This window comes from Hippoglossus hippoglossus, chromosome 2, assembly GCF_009819705.1.
Source record: "Hippoglossus hippoglossus isolate fHipHip1 chromosome 2, fHipHip1.pri, whole genome shotgun sequence".
NCBI lineage: Eukaryota > Metazoa > Chordata > Actinopteri > Pleuronectiformes > Pleuronectidae > Hippoglossus > Hippoglossus hippoglossus.
The window spans coordinates 2,277,216-2,294,627 of record NC_047152.1 but is presented as its reverse complement, the minus strand read 5'-3'; positions in this window follow the sequence as shown (position 1 = coordinate 2,294,627).

Here is a 17,412-nt window from a genome sequence, read left to right as displayed (position 1 = left end):
GGGTGGCGTTATATTGGCAGCCTTGACACATAGAAATAAAATGGGTTCATGTAACAGACTTCACTGTAACCACATCTGACAACAGCAGTGACCCACCGTGTCTACCTTAATCCACCAGCTGAACAATAGGTAGGAAGTGTTTTCTGAATCGGAGGAATTACATTCACAGTGAATGATTCCAATGTTCAGTCGCTGTGAAGGAAGTGGAGTGTCCTTTCTGTTGAAACATGAAAAAAGTGGCTGGCCATAGCTTAATAGAGAGATTCTTCAAACCTAACCTGAGGTGATATACTGTATGTCATTGTTATTTTAACGACTGACTTTAAAGGCTGCCTAATAACGGTGATAAATAATGTGTAATGGTGATTAGGAAGTAGTATTCAGTAGTCGCTAATTTCAATCTGATTGGTTCAGAGGTGCTCAGATGTTTTGCACCAAATATACCTTCATAGAGAAGGAGCCTTGAAGTTGTACTTGTTCAAATTCTCACATTCTCTTTCTCTCTCTCTATTTTCGAAAACCTATCGACTGAAGCTTTTACGCGCTGTTCACTTTTTCTGGTGTACAGATTTTGCTATGGCCGATTCCTTGGACACTTTGCTGTCCTCGCTGTCTTATTTAAAACCATCACAAATGTAATCACCAGTGAGCCCACTGAAGGAAGAACATCAAAGCAATGGCAATATGTGATGTTATCAGATGCTTGTTTGGCTATTACAAAGGAACCTTATGCCTTCTGGCTTCCTCTATGCCTCAGTGAGATCAGTCAGATCAAACATACTCAGTTTACCAGTGCTGTAATTTGTCTCTGAAGACAACTTAATAGTCCCTTTACAAGGACACATCAAGAAAGAAGAGAAAAATGGCCTATTAAACTGATTTCTTTTTCTATCTCTGGCACACAGTCAGCAGCGTATTATACCTTTATTGGAGATAAAAATACTCCAAGAACCTCTAAGAGCAATATGTCTTTGATTGATGAAAAAAACCTGCTAATCTAATTCACAACTGAACTGCAGGTGTTCTCCTCTGTCTGGTAACACATCTTCAGCTAACATTGACATACCCCAAATACATTTTTTTCTGATTTGGAGGGTCTGGCTTGACATGGCAGTTTGAAGGTAATAAGCTCCTTTGTCACTGTATACCAGATGGCTGCCGGATCAAACTGAGCTCGACAATTTCCAGGACGTAGGTGAACTACGAACATTTCTCAGACTACGAACTCAACTCAAGACAGAGCCAGAAACATTTGAGTGCAAATGCCCAAAAGCAGTCCCTGTGTTTGATTGCTATTGGATCTAGCATGAATCTCTGCACATTTAAGAAAAACATCATCCAGTGGATACAAATCTAAAGCACAGAGGAAAGCCTACATTAGAGGACTATGTGGCTCTTGTGTTTGTAGTTAAACTTGAATTTGTCTTCGTTTTTTTTACCTTGATACTCACCAACATTCATGTATCAAGCCCAGGAGCCATTAGTCTGAAACCAATCAATCATAGTTCAAAACGATCCTTTAGAACTGTTGGTTACACAACACCAACATATATTGGTTTTGCCTCATCCATTCTAGTGACACTCATAATAAAGATTTGAATATACACTTAAATCATCGTAGATCATTGTTTCACTTTGCAGTGAAAGCTGCTGTAGCTGCTAGTTAGAGTGAAGATGCATGTGGTGATGCTTTACTTCCAGGGACCAAGCAACCTGCCTGTAATCTGATGGGTAAACAGCATTTGGCTGCACCTCAGCCTCTGCAGAGCCTTTTGCATTTTGATCACACTCGTGTGACAGGGAACACCTGTGGACGACTGCTGAAGATAAGACTTGTCAAGTGCGCTGGGAAGGAGCACAGTCTCTGCATACTAATAGCCGGGGGAGGAATAGCATCTCAAGGTAATTCTGTTCTGAAGGCTTTCTCACCAAAATGGGTGCAGAAACTTGAATTAGCTAGGCTAATGGGGATGATTAAATAAACCTGGCACCGGTAATCCCTGAGCAAAGAGCTGGAATCAGCCAGTGCTGAGATTTCCCCTCCAGCTCATCTTCCGACAGTGTCGCCTGGAGTGCATACTGTATGTCACATTTCGATTCAAGAAGAAATGCATCCTTTATTTGTTTCAGCTTAGCAGGTATCAAATTGAAAGAAATGTGTCATTACTGTACCTATAATTACCAGATAAAAAAAGCTTCCTGCTCCTATCACAATCTGTCTCTGTCCAGGGCTGTTATTGTACAATAGCACGGGGTCACCGCAGCTTTGAAGCCTTCAATAAAACCCGTCTTTGTCTCATTTGAATGGGATCAAATTAGGCCTTTAGAAGTTGTCAAAGGACAGTGCTTCATTTCCACATTTCTAATTTTACTAGAAAGCAATTAAACATTAATAATTGGGAGGTAAAAAGGATCGCTGTTGCATCAATTCATACAACATTCATCGCAACATTCCAGTAGCTGAAAGGTTTGTACTTTTCACATTTGTTTTAACATATTTTATAATTCACATTTCTAGATTCCCCAAAGCAGGGCACAGTGATTTTACTTAAAGGGGCTCCCTGATTCACATGCAGCTGCGTTAGAGGGACTGGTCAAATTGACCGGAGCACTTTGTTTGGCAGGAGTGACTATCACCTCAATCCACCTCAGTTCTTTGAGGAAAAACCCGACAAAGAATGCAAAATTATTCATTCCGTTACCTACTGACTCCCCAAACCCCCTGTATGTAAATCCAAAGATACATTCTCTCCTCATTACCGATAGTGGTAATGAGAAACAGGGAAAAGAGCATGTACTTGTCACTATTGGCTGGAGTGTGTTGATAAATAGTCCCAATTAGCAGTAACCTTCAAGGAGCCACTTGAGATTTTAACCACAAAAATCGTCTTTGTTTGCCTGGAACAAGCCCTTGTGATTAAAAAAATCTCAAAACCGCAAAGAACTAAGTTTATCCTCGGCTGTTGCACAACCTTCAAGGCAAGTCTGTCTGTAAGTGAGAAATGTCCCTTAACATCAAGTCTTATCACAAGTGCCTGGTGCACTGTGAGAGATTGATTGCCCAGAGAAAAGTACATGTGCTTCACTGACATTGGATTTTGAAGGACTGAGAATATTGCATTGTTATTGTACCTTTAAAAAATCTTTACAAAAAGACAGTATCTTACATAAATGGAGAAATTTATTGATGTTTAACGTGTAGTTAGAGTGCCAACAACCCATCCACAGTTGCTGATGAACATCTAAGTTGTTCCATCATTCCGATACCTGGGGACTACTCTCTCTGAAGACAATTTGCATGCCATATCTCCATTTGCATGCCATAATGACCATGATTATTAATGATTTCAATCAAAGTCTGCCTGCTTCGGGTGGTCACAAATAGCTCAGTAAAAGCCATTTGGTATTAGGAAGCAAAGTTCCCGAGAGCAGAGGCAACAAGCTTCGGTGCTACTTTCTATCGCACATACACTTTCACGTGGGAGGCACATGAGCTTTATGTCAAATTCCAAAACGAGCGCTTCAAATAGAAAGATCCAACAATTATTCTGCTTTAACATTTTTTTTTAAACTCATAATCACATTCTTGAGATGTGTTTGAAATGAATAATTGGCTACACGCAGCATATATTGCACTTCTGTCCTGGGAGAGGGATCCCTCACATGTGGTCGTCTCTGGAGTTTCTACATTTTCTCCCCCCCCGGTTAATAGCTTTTCCTTACTCTCGTTGAGGCTTAAGGACACATGATGTTGCATCGTGTTAAGCTCTTTGAGACAAATTGTAATTTGTGAATATGATAACTGTGTGCTATCGTTAAAAATTTTACAGATTTTTGCTAAACTTTTCCAGGAAACGCCTCAACCAATTAATCATATCATCATCAGCTAGTGGAGGAGAAGGAAAGGAGAGAACTTGATTACTTTGATACTTGTAAACTTGGAGCTTTTTCTTTGACAAAGACTTACACTTCTACTTCAATATGAAGACTGTGTACTCCATGGCCCCCCATGAGGCTCAGTCATGAGCGAGTGAGGACACTGGTCCACTTGCACTGTCTTCCATGGCAGTTACTAGTTGTGTAGTTGTTTTTGGGAGATATTACAGCACATGTGCACATTTAAGTGCACCACAATTGTTCTGATCTCATGTGTGATGGCCAAAAGGGTTGATTATCTGTCCCAATCCAGCCCTGGTTAAACCCTGTTGCTGTCTTAAACCACCTTAGACATTGTGCCATTGTTTTATTTTGTTTTGTTTGCCAGCAAAATACAACCATGTTACTCATCACCACAGAGTACACAGATATGTGCTGCTTGGTGGTGGCACACGTAATGCGGCTACATTCAGTTTCTTAACAAGCCCTTAAACTGAGGGGAGCTGCTTGAGATGTTCACACATCAAAAGTAATTAATTCCTCTAAAGTTGATAATTGCAGCGTTAATTATACTTGTTTACATCTTCAGAGGTATCAGAAGGCCCTATGCCTATTCATGAGCCCTTGATTAAAGATGCAGTTTAGCAACGAAGTGGGTTTAGTCCTAAGGCACCCGATGGTGCTAAAAGTAAATGACATTAATGCATGGTGATTAATGCAATCACCAGTTTGTCTAAACAGGAAAGTAAGATTATGTGGGGAAAAAGAGAAAAGGTTAGTATTAAATGTTGTTTTCTCTACATGTCAGCCCTGCAAAAGCCTGGCAACATGTCCAGAGTAAACCAAGCCTCTTGCACAGTGTCCGCTGGATAAGGGTAACGGAGCTGTTCTGGTTAGATGGGCCATACAAACCTTGGACTCTCTACCTCTGTTGGAGAGATCCAGCAAAGCACACGCCAAACACGACTTTAATTATTTATTTATCATTCATTATATTAGATTATTGATAAATTTGAATTCTTTCAAAATTATTATCTCCCAACCAAAGGAGACACAGAAAATAAATCTGTCGTCTTAAATCCCATCGGAGATAACCCTGGCCAATTGAGGTAAAGGTAATTTGGGGTCCACATGTCATTCTTACCTTTGGGGTTGAATCTGGTTAACCTACCGCTAAGTATGGCAATTAAGAAATCATTCTACAGATTGATGAATCTAATAGAACATTTTTTTTATTTGGACTGGCTCCAATCATCACATTGGTGTGTGTGTTTTTTTCAAATTTTGAAGTGATTTTACAGTTCAATTATTATTTGAGTAAGCACTTGTAATGTAATTTCTGCATCCTGCAGGAAGTAGCATCAGGGGTTTGACTACCTCTGTCTCAATAACTGAGCTGAACTTTCAAAGCATAGTTTGCTGCCTGCAATCAGTATTTACATACAGTATGGACATTCTGGATGTGGTAAAAAAAAAAGCAATAGTCAAATTAGGCGCCCAACACTATTAACCATCTATATCACAAAGCTTCTTATATACTTATAGCTATTCACTAAATCTACAGCTCTGGAAATGTGACATGATGGTAATAGCAGTTTCTTTTACAACTTTGTTTTGAAATGTATTTATGTTTTGTCCTCACACTCCGCAAAAGATCGACAATCCACAAACTGCTGATGATGGCAGCGCACAATGCCTCCTCAGCAAATTTGCAAACAAACAGTGGTCGTAACTCTCCTCCAAAGTGCCTTCCAAAACCGCTGCATATGAAATTGGAAGTCTCAAGTAAAAAAAAAAAAAAATACATATTTTGCTTCTGCCAGTCTGACAAAGGAATCAGTGCAAGTCAGTGGGTGCAGTAGTGCAGGGATCTCCCACTGCAGATGGCTTCCTTGTGGGGCACCCTGACGAACACAGTGCCTGTGTAGGGCCCTGGACACTGTTAATGTGCAGATACTTTCGAGGATGTGTGTATCATGGACACAGCTCACACACTGTCTGGATGACTGGAAGCTGAAGAGGGTGCATACTGCCACTTAGATTGAAAGTGCTCAAATTGATGTTTTTCCTGAGTCAGTATTAGACAGAATCTAATTTAAAACCTTTATAAAGGGCTCTCTATGTGCTTTGATTGGCAGATACAAGTGCTTCAGCCATTTTCAATCACTTGAGATGCTGTGCGTTTTACCTGAAATCAATATTAACAACTTGTTATTTTAACCACTGATTTCATGTAAGTTTTAGCTGCAACTGACAGAAATCCAAAAAATACATTATTTTCCTGTTTTACAAAATAGGCTTGTAACACGGCCATACATACATACTACATGCGAGCACTTACAGGAAGTAAATGAAGAGATCATATTACGACCATATGGGCTTTTCTGGTTTAGCACAAAGCCTTAATGACCAAACTTTATTGTCTAACAGAGCTCACCTACGCCATACGAACCCAATAGATCAGTTTGCTCTCTTCTCCCTCCTCTCTCCTTCTTCCGTCCTTCTCTTCTCATCTCTCCCTTCTCCTATTATTGCTACGGTTATGATTAATAACACCATTATATTTATGAGTAACAAGTCTGAGAGTACTAAAGAACACTCTCACTCTATCTCTTTTATAAAAACTATCTTTCCTCCCCCTCTTCTTCCTCCCCTATTGCTCATCTCAACCCTCCTTCACTTAAATGCTGCAGCTGGTAAGAAAAATATAATTGGCTGATAGCAAATACTTTGCAGCATATGCTACTGGGCGGCTTGCAAATTTTCACGTACATAATATTTGAGTTTGTATTTTGTAATAATACGAAGATTCTTACAATCATGAAATGTATTTAAAAGCTACAAATCATCAGTGAGTGTAACTTTGAGCTCAGACTATCTTGCCGTATGCTGTATATACTCCATGTGTTCGGAACAGGCTGTTCCAGGTGACTGACTAACAGTCTTGCTACAGTGCAGGGTCAGGTGAGGCCATATCAATAGCACAGCACAGCGGGGCATGAGGTTAAATCGGTCTGCAGGCTGCGGGAAGAGGTGTTGTCAACACTAAGTCAATCAGAAGAAAGCCTGTACACAGCGGTGCAGGCGACTGACGGGGAGCCCCTCGCTGTAGCCAGATAAGCTCCATCTCAGCCTGTCACACTGTGTCAGAATCAGAACACTCGGCACTGTTAACATGATACTTTAACGTTACTGAAACCAAGGGGAAATATAACTGACAGTGACAATGTAGAATAGTTATGGTTATCTCCAGGAATACAGTTAAGATTCAGAGTAAAATAAATGCATAATCCCACTGTTTCTAAAAGAACTGCCATGGGTACAATTTTATACATTTTTGTCTTCACTATAGCTGCTTTCAGACATACACTGGACTCCACCGATCCTCTGTATTTTCTCCGGAGGACGTGCATGTGTGAACCCAAACGTCCAAGTGAGACGCTTCACAATTTCTATGGACTATGTCCGCCTGGCCTCCTAGAGAGTCCATAGAAATCCAGAAGATGATGTGTGAACACAGCAGGGGATAACCCACTGGATTCACCACGAGGCATTAAGGTCCAATTTTAAGTCTAATACATAATCATAATAGTTATATGCAGTTAAAACACAGATATAGACTTACAGTTAAAAGCTTAAGGTCACATTAATGTGCAAAGTCTGCAATTAGTGCATTCTACATCTATGAGGGGCCAGTGGGGGTTCAGCGACTGCCCAAGTATCGACTGGCACCTCGACTGGGGATCGACCTGTGAATCTTCTGCTAGGAGGACGACCGCTCAACCCCTCAGGCCAAATTACATGGCTGCAACCCATTTTCCTAATCTGTGAACCAATGTAATGTGTTCTTTTGTCCTACCATTTTACGGAATTTCATGTCGTGCTGAGGTACTTAAACCCTTGAAAGGAAGTTAAATACACAGATTAGTATTATTAAAAAACACAGGGCTGCAAACCTTTGTCCTGATCTGTGAACTAACATTATGTGTTCTTTTCTGCTCAACACACAATTCTTCCATTTTACTGAAATGGCCCATATTTTTATGCAGGTCTGAAGTAGTTAATCAATCCTTCAAAGGAAGTTACTAGGTATGAGCGAGTACACCCTTATCTGTATCTGTTCAATCAACTCAATTATCCAGAACAATATTTTAACATATTGGTAGTCTCTGAAATTTTATCAGAAAAGTTTTCAAAGCAGTAACTTGATTTCACGAGAACAATGAAACTAACGTCTAGCCTTTACAAATTACACCGATATATTGTCTTGGTTCAGGTCACGGCTATGTGTGTTCCTGGAAATTTGCATTGTCTACGTTTCAGATTACAATGGATGCCAAAATTAGGTTTTTTAATGCGCTGCACCTTTAGTTTCCGATTCAGTGGGTCTTACTAATATGAAAATGCTTCTCCTCCTCACTCGGCTGTTAGTGGATCACAGGATTTCCCAGACAAACTCCTCACTGCCCCATTCACTGTGTAATTATCGACAGCTATGACACCCCCCGATGATTTATTTTCATTATTTTAGCGGGAGATAAAATGTAAATCGGGACAATGGCTGTCATTTTAGGATCAGTACAGGGAAACTTTGCATACATATTGATTCTGGTCTGTTAGCTGGTCAGAGTCCGGAAATTAAGCAGTGAGTCATTTGTCTGGTCTAGTGGAAGATGCTTTGTGATGGACCAGGCTGAGAGCACATTACCCTTCCTTCACTGTAATTCTGCTCCTCACAGACTTAACCCACAAAAGAGTCACATTATTCAGGGAGGAGGGGAAATAGAACTGTTATATACTACATAATGAATGGCTGTTCATCTACTGGATGGAACGCAATGGCTCCTTTCAATCTTCATTCAAGATGTAACAACGGAGGAATGCGAAACTAATAACAAACTGCAAGGTCAGCACTTGCAAACTGTATTGTAATGAATATGAGTTACAAATTTGTTAGGCAGAGTTAGTCTAGAATATTTCATTCAATACAAAGGTCTACTCATAAAAAGAACATAAACAGTGTGCGGGTACGGAAAATATATCACGCTACATTTTCTTGCAATATAGAAAAAGGAAAAAAGTAGTTTTCCTTGAGAAAATTAAAAGGGGGGATATTTTTCTTCATATACTTATGTTGTAATATGCCTTTTGTTTTGGTGATGAAACTGTTCCGTAATTGGCAATACCCAGTAATAATGTGCATTGTTTATTTCTGTTTTGGTGGGTTTTAGTGAAAAAGTACACAGGACAGGCCTTATTGATCCTCAAATTAAACTACTACTAAAAGTTTGCCTCAACACAAACCAAGAATTTTTACTTCAAATCTGCACATTTTCACAGCAAACGCTCCCCAAGGCTCATAAAGAATGGATACAATATTTTACAGTCACTTTCTATGCTGGCTCTAAATCAAAGATAGACAGATAGATCTCAATTACAAAATACAGTCAATTGTAGGCTTTGTTTTACCATTGTCCACAAGGTGCTACCAATAAAACAACCTTACAGATTATAGGACCATTGTTATAATACTCCTCATCAGGGGAGAATTGTAACAATTATTATAATTAGCTGTGTAGCTTTGCCTCTTTGTGTATACAAAGTCTATACAAACAGCGCTCTATTCAATTGGAGTCTGTTTTGGTTCAATGCCAGTTGTCTCAACCGCCTCAGTGGGAAACAGAGCTGCTGCCTTATAAGACTCTTTTGGCTGCACTGGTTCTTGTGTTGAAAGCAGGCACCAACAGAGTGGTGGACTCGAGGGATTTCACATGAGGATGATGACGTTCAGTTTTGTTTGTTTGTTTGTATTTTGTTTTGTAGGAACTGGTTTTAAGAATATTTATAGCTACTTTCAGCTAGCTAGGTCAATGCTAAGGAGAATTTCCACAATCCCTCTCCCAGGATGGACAATAGACACCGTGGGTAGTAGAGCACATCGTCAAAATAACAATATTTACAAAATTGATGAGAAAATGCAGCATCTAACATGAATTGAGAGTCAGTAATGCACATCCACAATGTTGTGTGGTGTAATATGTTCTCCCCTTGACTGCTTATAAGAACAAACAATCTTTGTACCTGTTGGAAGTGAGAGTTTTATGGTATGAAAATACCTAGGTGGAGGTCAATCTGCATGTGATAGGATCTGGTTGTCTTCATCCTCGCAATGTTGTGTGACTGTTATGAGGCCAGGGTTGTCTGCTATAGTATATGTGTTTGTGTGGAAGTAGATTTCCAGAAAAGTACTGCCATGAGGTCCGTGCAGTGTTGCCAACTCCTCAGTAAGGAAGGTAGCTATTGGCTGTCCTAAAAGTCGCTAGAAGTCGCTAAATGACACTATCACCTAATTTGCATAAATGTAATGGATAATTCAGACCCCCCTCCGCACACACATTCTGTGCTGGCTCACAGACAGAGTAGGTCATCTTCATTTTGGTCAAGACTTTCTATGGCAGGTTCAGCAACTGAGGGAGCTGATTTAAATGAGTAAGAAGCTGATGTGCCAAAAAGCTGCATAACATTATCAGGCAGCTTGTGCTCATAGCAAGCCTCACCAGACAGCTTCAGACCATATCGGACATACGGGACGGAGTTAAGGGTCTGCAAGGACATCCGATTTCTGAGTTTGCTTTTTACCACACTCATCTGGCTGAATCATCTCTCGACTTCAGCATTCGAGTGTGGCAAGGACAACACAGACACAGCAGCCATGGCAAGTTCCTGAAACGGGTTGATATCAGCTGCATCCCTAAACTTCCACAGTTATATTGTTTCTCTCAGCTTTTTTTCTCTATTTCTCGAAGTACAAATGACCAATACTAGTACCCATGGCTGTCAAATGTAATGGGGTACAAGGGGTTGGTTGTTTAGCCTCTTGTTATAGTATTGTTGTGTAGATATATTCACTGTACTTAATTTTCTGCGCATCCGAGTCGAAAAAGCTTTTGAATTCTTTTGTCAGCTATTGATTCTCTGACAAAGTAAGCCAACATAACAAACCTACATTCATATTGGTGTGTCTCCTAATAAAAGGGCTGAGAATGTCAATTTCTTCCTCGTTCCTTTTAAGTTTCTTTACCTCTAACAAGCTGTTTCTGCTGTCTAGATTCAAGTGCTACTCAGACAGGCACAGAGCAGCCTTTCGGAGCTGCTTCCTCTGCCCCACTTTTATTTGTGTCTGGTCCTGCCTTAATTTCACAGAGGGAAATGCAGAAAACAAGGGAGCCATAACGAGTGCGCATTGATATCCACCCCCGCAGATTTTCCATGCACATCTATACATCCATTGTTATTGGACTCTGTGTGACCCCTGGCTGTTTGAATTTCATCACTGTGCAGCGGAGCTATTTAGCACCACCTAATATCGCAGCACATATTTCAGTTCAATAACTTCTCCCTTGTTTAATGATTAAAATAAATAGAGTTTTATTCCTCACCATAAATGGCTTCAGTGTGTTCCCTCTCTCCCCATTGCATCTGTTGGCAAATGATAATGCGGGCCGTGAAAATGTGCCATCTTCTATTTATAGGCTGGCAGCATATTAACTTGTCTCTGACATTTCCCACTGAAGTATGATTGTCATTTTACTGCTCAAACAGGACCTGACTGAGGACCTTGGAGCTTCACCTCCTACACAGAGCTGAGGGATGAGGCCATCAGTGCAAGACACTACCTGTGCTGGTCTCATATGAGACATTTTTTTGCAACCACATTAGTAATTACACAGCTATCTTCACAGTTTAAGAAGACATTGTCATTCTATTTTCAACAGCATGGTGTATGTGTTATAACTTAACCATGAAAGATATAAATACTGATTGACAAGCAAATGTCTGTTAAAAAGCAAGTAAAGTTGACTTGTTGGACATCTTTGCCTCCTCTTCACCAAGTGAAGAGGCAATCTCTGTCCAAGAACTCAGGACCATTTAATTGTCCCTGCAGGAAGAGTTGTAGAAATGCTTGTCAAGGCGAACCATGTTGAAATGAGCATGCGGCAGGCACATACCATTTCTGACGTGCCTTACCACGTTTTGGAGCCATCTTGTTTTTAGCCCATTTGAAAGTATGAGAGAAAAGTTTCTAACAAGTGTTGTAAGACTGGCTGCAAATGATTTAATATTACGCAACATCTAAAGACCGTTTTAGTGCTGTGATGGTAATATACAAGTCACATGTTATTGCACACTATATAAAAAGGTCACTACCACGAATCCAGGATTTTATTACTTTATGAACAGAACATTACATTATGAGTTTTTATTGGATTTTAAGTTCCAGGACAGTGTGCACCTCTACTATATTACAGAATGGTATAGTGTTTAGATGCAAGATGTGGAGACTAAGCATGAGCAGCCAGCACATCCTCAGGTTTTCATCAGTCTGGTAGGCAGCAGCTTGTTCTGCAGCATATGGAAACTTGCAGCCATTCTCTGTCAATTAATTGGCACAGTAATCATAGGCCACCTTCAAAATGATGGGTTGTCTGACAGGAAGGTCGTTGAGATTTTTATGTTGATGGAACCCCATAGAACAGAGGAGCTCATCATGTACAACAGCTCAGAAGAGAGGGAATGAGTTGAACAAGCACAGTGTGGCCATTATACACGAGCCTTTGATGGTGAAATGAAAATCCGTGTAAAGTCACCGAAGAAGAACTGGATACATTATGTGTTTATGCTGCTGAACCCTCTCATGCATTTGTGTTCAAAGCCATTGTCCTTTCCAGAGTGAGACGACACAGAGAAAGTGACGGAAATTTCCTTTCTTTTCAAAATGCATAACTGATGATGACAGGGCGTGATATTTTTACAGCACCGGTCTTTTGCGTCGTACTGTGGTGAAAATGAGCTAATTTCATGGTCCGCTGGGTGTTCAGGGCGGCCCACAAATAAGTGAGAATTGCCACTTGTCCAGTGTGAGGATTGGCCCGGGCCACACAAGGGAGCTTGGAGAAATGTGAAAATCAGGCTTCAGCAATGCTCGGCCAGAACACACATTAGTGCTCTGTGATTTGCATATCGCCTTTCTTCTAATTCAGACAAAAGAGAGCATTTCCTGAGCATTTCATTCCCACGGGAAGCAGCGATTGGAAAGGAGCTCGCCTGTCACTGATGTCAGCCTCAACCTCCTGGACTGAGCTCAAATGGGTGAACTCATGCCAAGGCTCTGGCAATTCAAGAAGTCAAGGTCATTTTGAGCTCCTAATTTTAGCATTCATCATCGATATCATTGCCATATTAACTTTAGGAGAACACTATAATTACTGCAGACAAATGAGGCCTTCCCTGATGAGCATGGACGCATTAGATTGGAGTCTGCACGGCATAATACACTGGGTATTACAGCAACGCATTAAAGGATATGTGGAAGAATGCTCTACAGAAGGGGGACAGTAAGCAAGAGATAAACTTGAAGGTGTTATTGTGAGCATCCAAACCAACAACCCATTTGATGGGTTCAGTGAGTATTGTAGTGTAAGGCCTGTGGCACACTGGACGCGGAACGGCTTGGTTTTCATGTCCGTGCCCATGTTAACAGATTGGACCCGGCACACCGGCTGCTGCTGCGGCGCTACTCACCCGCGGACGTTCCTCTCGAGGGTAGAGGTCTTGCGGATTTCCCCCCCAATTTATTCTGTGTTCCGAGTGCTGTTCTCAGAACAATAAACATTGACAAATGATCCTTGACCGCAGTTTTAATGATCTATCGAATATTTCTGAAGACATATCATTCGCATCTTGTTTAATATGTCACACACACTTCCTCTACCCGTTTTCAAAATAAAAGCACTCCTGCGTTTCTGTTGACTGAATCCATTCATTTGTTTTTAAATGTTTGTTTATTTTACTTAGAAATTTTTGCAGGAGCGGAAGATGCTTGGTTTCATACTGTATAGGAGCGGTATTTATTTGAGTACATAGAACTACTTTTAAAATACAGTGATTATACCAGAAACCTCACAGGGGCTAAAAGTAAAGAACTTCACACACACACACACACACACACACACACAGACAGACAGACAGAGATGTTCTTCTACCGTTCCGCATGCAGTGTGCCCACGGTGTGAAGCCATTTATTATTACATTTCTCACTCAACTTGTCATTAGTTGCAAGTCAGATGCATCATCAAAGTGTAGTGAGATGACTGAAAGAGACAGAGTGCCTGGTGAGCTAAGGATGACAAAATATGAAATGAAGATAGCATTTAGCCTTGAGCAGGTTGCTACAGTTGTGGATGAAAAATGGGAGGCAAGCAGCAGAACAAAGGCAATGCTCTTCATGTTAATGGGACATACAGTTGCATGTAATCTATCATTACGTGGTCTGATATAGTTTCATGGCTTTATTGAACTTTTTCTTTGATGAACTGTGAGTTTTGACATGTGAGTCCAGACTGAGTTGAACATGTCTTCTTCTATGTCACCATTCCCTGATACAGACATTCACAGGAGGTGTGGGTGCTGCTCAGTTTCATTCTATGAAAAGCATTGATCAAAAAAATGCCATTTCAGATAAACCAGGTTTTCTTCCTCGCTCTGCACCATAGACTGCATGTAAAAGCTTTGTATACTATGGTCATGACACAAACAATAAAAATGAGGACAGTATATTGCAGAATAGTTTGAGGAGGACTCACTAATGTCAAGGAATAATTCGGAAGCAGGCTTCGGAGCATTTCCACAGGCCAAGTAAACAGCTCATTCCAAAACGGGCATGTTTACAACGAGCACTGCATCTACTAATTACAGAAATCTCTGTCTGTGTATCCATCTGTAGAACACATACCTCTTTTTGATTCAATTTGGTAGGATTTGCACACGAAAGAAAGCTGCAACCAGCGTTACCACAGGCCGAGCAAACAGCCTATTCCAAAGCGGCGTACTTACAACGGGCAGGGCTCTAGTTTAAAATAATGGCAAATTGTTTTTGCTGCACAATGTTTTGTCATGATCAAACTGATGGCTTGGCAGGATATTCTGTTTGTCTGTGAAGTGGTTTGAAGAAATGTATCATCCAGAAACCCCTTTGTGTTTTGACATTACTTAACTTTCCTCTAGCCCTTTAGAAAGTAGCCCCTCACATTGCCTCTCTATTTTTCCCTCAATAAAACATCTGTCTGAAGGGATAGTTCACAGAAAAATGTAGTGTTCCAGTGTATATTTGAAATCTTTAATTTGCTGGTCCTCGTTAAAGTATATTAGATTGTGTTTGCCGGTCCTGCTGGCTCAATAGTTCTGAGAGATTAATGCATTTCTGAATTAAACTGTTTCTGCCTGCCTACTTTTCATATGCATACGCATGCAGAACTTTGCCTCAAGCAGCAGCATGTGCTTCCCTTCAAGGGATGTGTCCATCAGCCGAGCTTTGTATACCGAGCTGCCCTCGTCACAGCCCTCATTTTCACTGGTTTCAACTCAGCCTGCTCACTTGCGCGTGTGCCTGGACTGAAATGGAGTCGCGTCTCTGTCAGTAGCCAGTGGGCAAAATAAGGACAAGAGGAGAAATACACAGAAGGTCCCAGTGAGCAAGGACTTGCTGCAGTAAGTGCTGCAGATGGGTGGGAACGGAACAGACGAGGCAACATGTACAGCAGTCACTTTCAATCAGCCAGTTCTAAACTGCTGATCGTGTCCAAAAATGGGTCAGCAGTCTAGTTTTGGAAAACCATAATAAAGTATGTTTCCATAAGTCCTAGGGCAGTGGAAATGCAATTTATTCCTTGAATCTTTGAGCCCACAGCCAAACTGAAAAGCTTAATGTCTAATAAGTATCTCATTTAGGCCTGAGGCTGAAAAGGTTTAAGAAGGCCTTATCTCAGTGATACTCACTGGCCCAAAATCCCTATTGAGTTTTGAATATCAAAGCCTCCTACAACGGAAGATATAGATGTAAGTGAACCTCGAGAGCCACATTTTTCCTTCTTAACTTTTCGACACTGCACTTTCTCTGCCCCCTGTGGGTTAACCTCCTACATATATAGGTACCTTGATGCCTTTCATCGTCTATTTCGGACACAACTTTATAAAGCGCTGGATCATCAGTGCTGCTGTGAGAGCCAGAGGCACAGTGAGAGGCCAATAACTCTGACGCTATTTTGGTTGCAAGGCACCTTTATCACAGTGAATGTTCTGCTGGGAGCCATGTGAAGTTGTCCTGCAGTGGCTGCGATCCCCAAACTCTTTAAGTCGTAGTCATTAGAGTTGTGATCACCACTAATTACTTTGTGCCCACTTACATCTTCAATACGACTCAAAGTGAAGCTGAGGTCGTCCAGACATCAATGCCGTCTTATGTTCTTTTGATTACGATTCCTATTCCTCAACTAACTGAAGAAGCAGTTTATTTAAGACATTTTAATAATAAAGACAACAAACAGTTTTATTTTGTCAATTTAAATGTGTTATTGTAGATGCAAATTAATTGCTACCAAATTTTGTATAAATATTAAAATCCCTGACTTTTCACTTTGGTTAATAAGTGGGGTAAGAGCACATCAACAAAATAACTATATTTACAACATTTGTGAGTAAAGACAGGGAAAGTGTATCAATGTTTAAAGCATCTTTGCTAAAATATAATTTCTGATACAGGGATGGGGGTGTTGGACGGCTGGGCAGCAATGACTATTGAAATGCTAGAGTTGTGACCAGTAGTAGTAGTAGTAGTACATGTGGGCAGGGACATTGTATCTCTAAACAATCAGCCATGATCCACGATGGGAAGAATAGACACAGCCACGATCCTGGATTTTAATTCTGGGAGACCAGTGCTCTACTGGACTGATAAGATACTATGAGCTCTTTAAGGTATGATGGTGCCATATTATTAATAACATTGTAGGTTAGGAGAGTATTAAATTATATTCTAACTTTAACAGGAAACCAGTGTAGTGAAACTAAATGTGGTCTCTTTTTCTGGTTCTTGTCAGGACATGTACTGCTGCATTTGGGACATGCTACACAGTCTTTAAAGACTTGCTGGTGAAGCCTGATAATAGGGAATTACAATAGTCAAGTCCGAAGGTAAGGTGTGGTGGTGTGGACTAAGTGCCTGAGTCTTGCAATCATGTGTAGATAAGCAAGAATAGTCAGGCTGTGGCTTTCAAACTATATTGATCTTGATGCTGTGATCAACACAACAAAACATGTCACTGATTGAAAGTAACAATTAAGCATCCAGTCCTAACAATGAAGTTCCGATTCAAGTACCAAGTAAAGGGAATTTCTTAAATTAATTTCTTAAAGTAAAGTGCTTAAGCTTGTTTTCCAAGTTCTAAACAAGTCATTGTGCACTCTTTGACTAATTAATTGCTGTTGCCTACAAAGTAACATTTAGGGCTGCAGCTATCAAGTATTCTATCGATTTATTGGAAAATAAATACTTCTGCATGTGTGTGTGTGTGTGGGTTGAACCAACATCGTGATGCCCCCTCCCCCCCTTAGACACTGACAGATGCACAGGGGGGACAAAGAACAAGAACTAGAAGGAGATCTCAAAAAGCCTAAGCAGGGAAAACAGTAGGAAGTCAC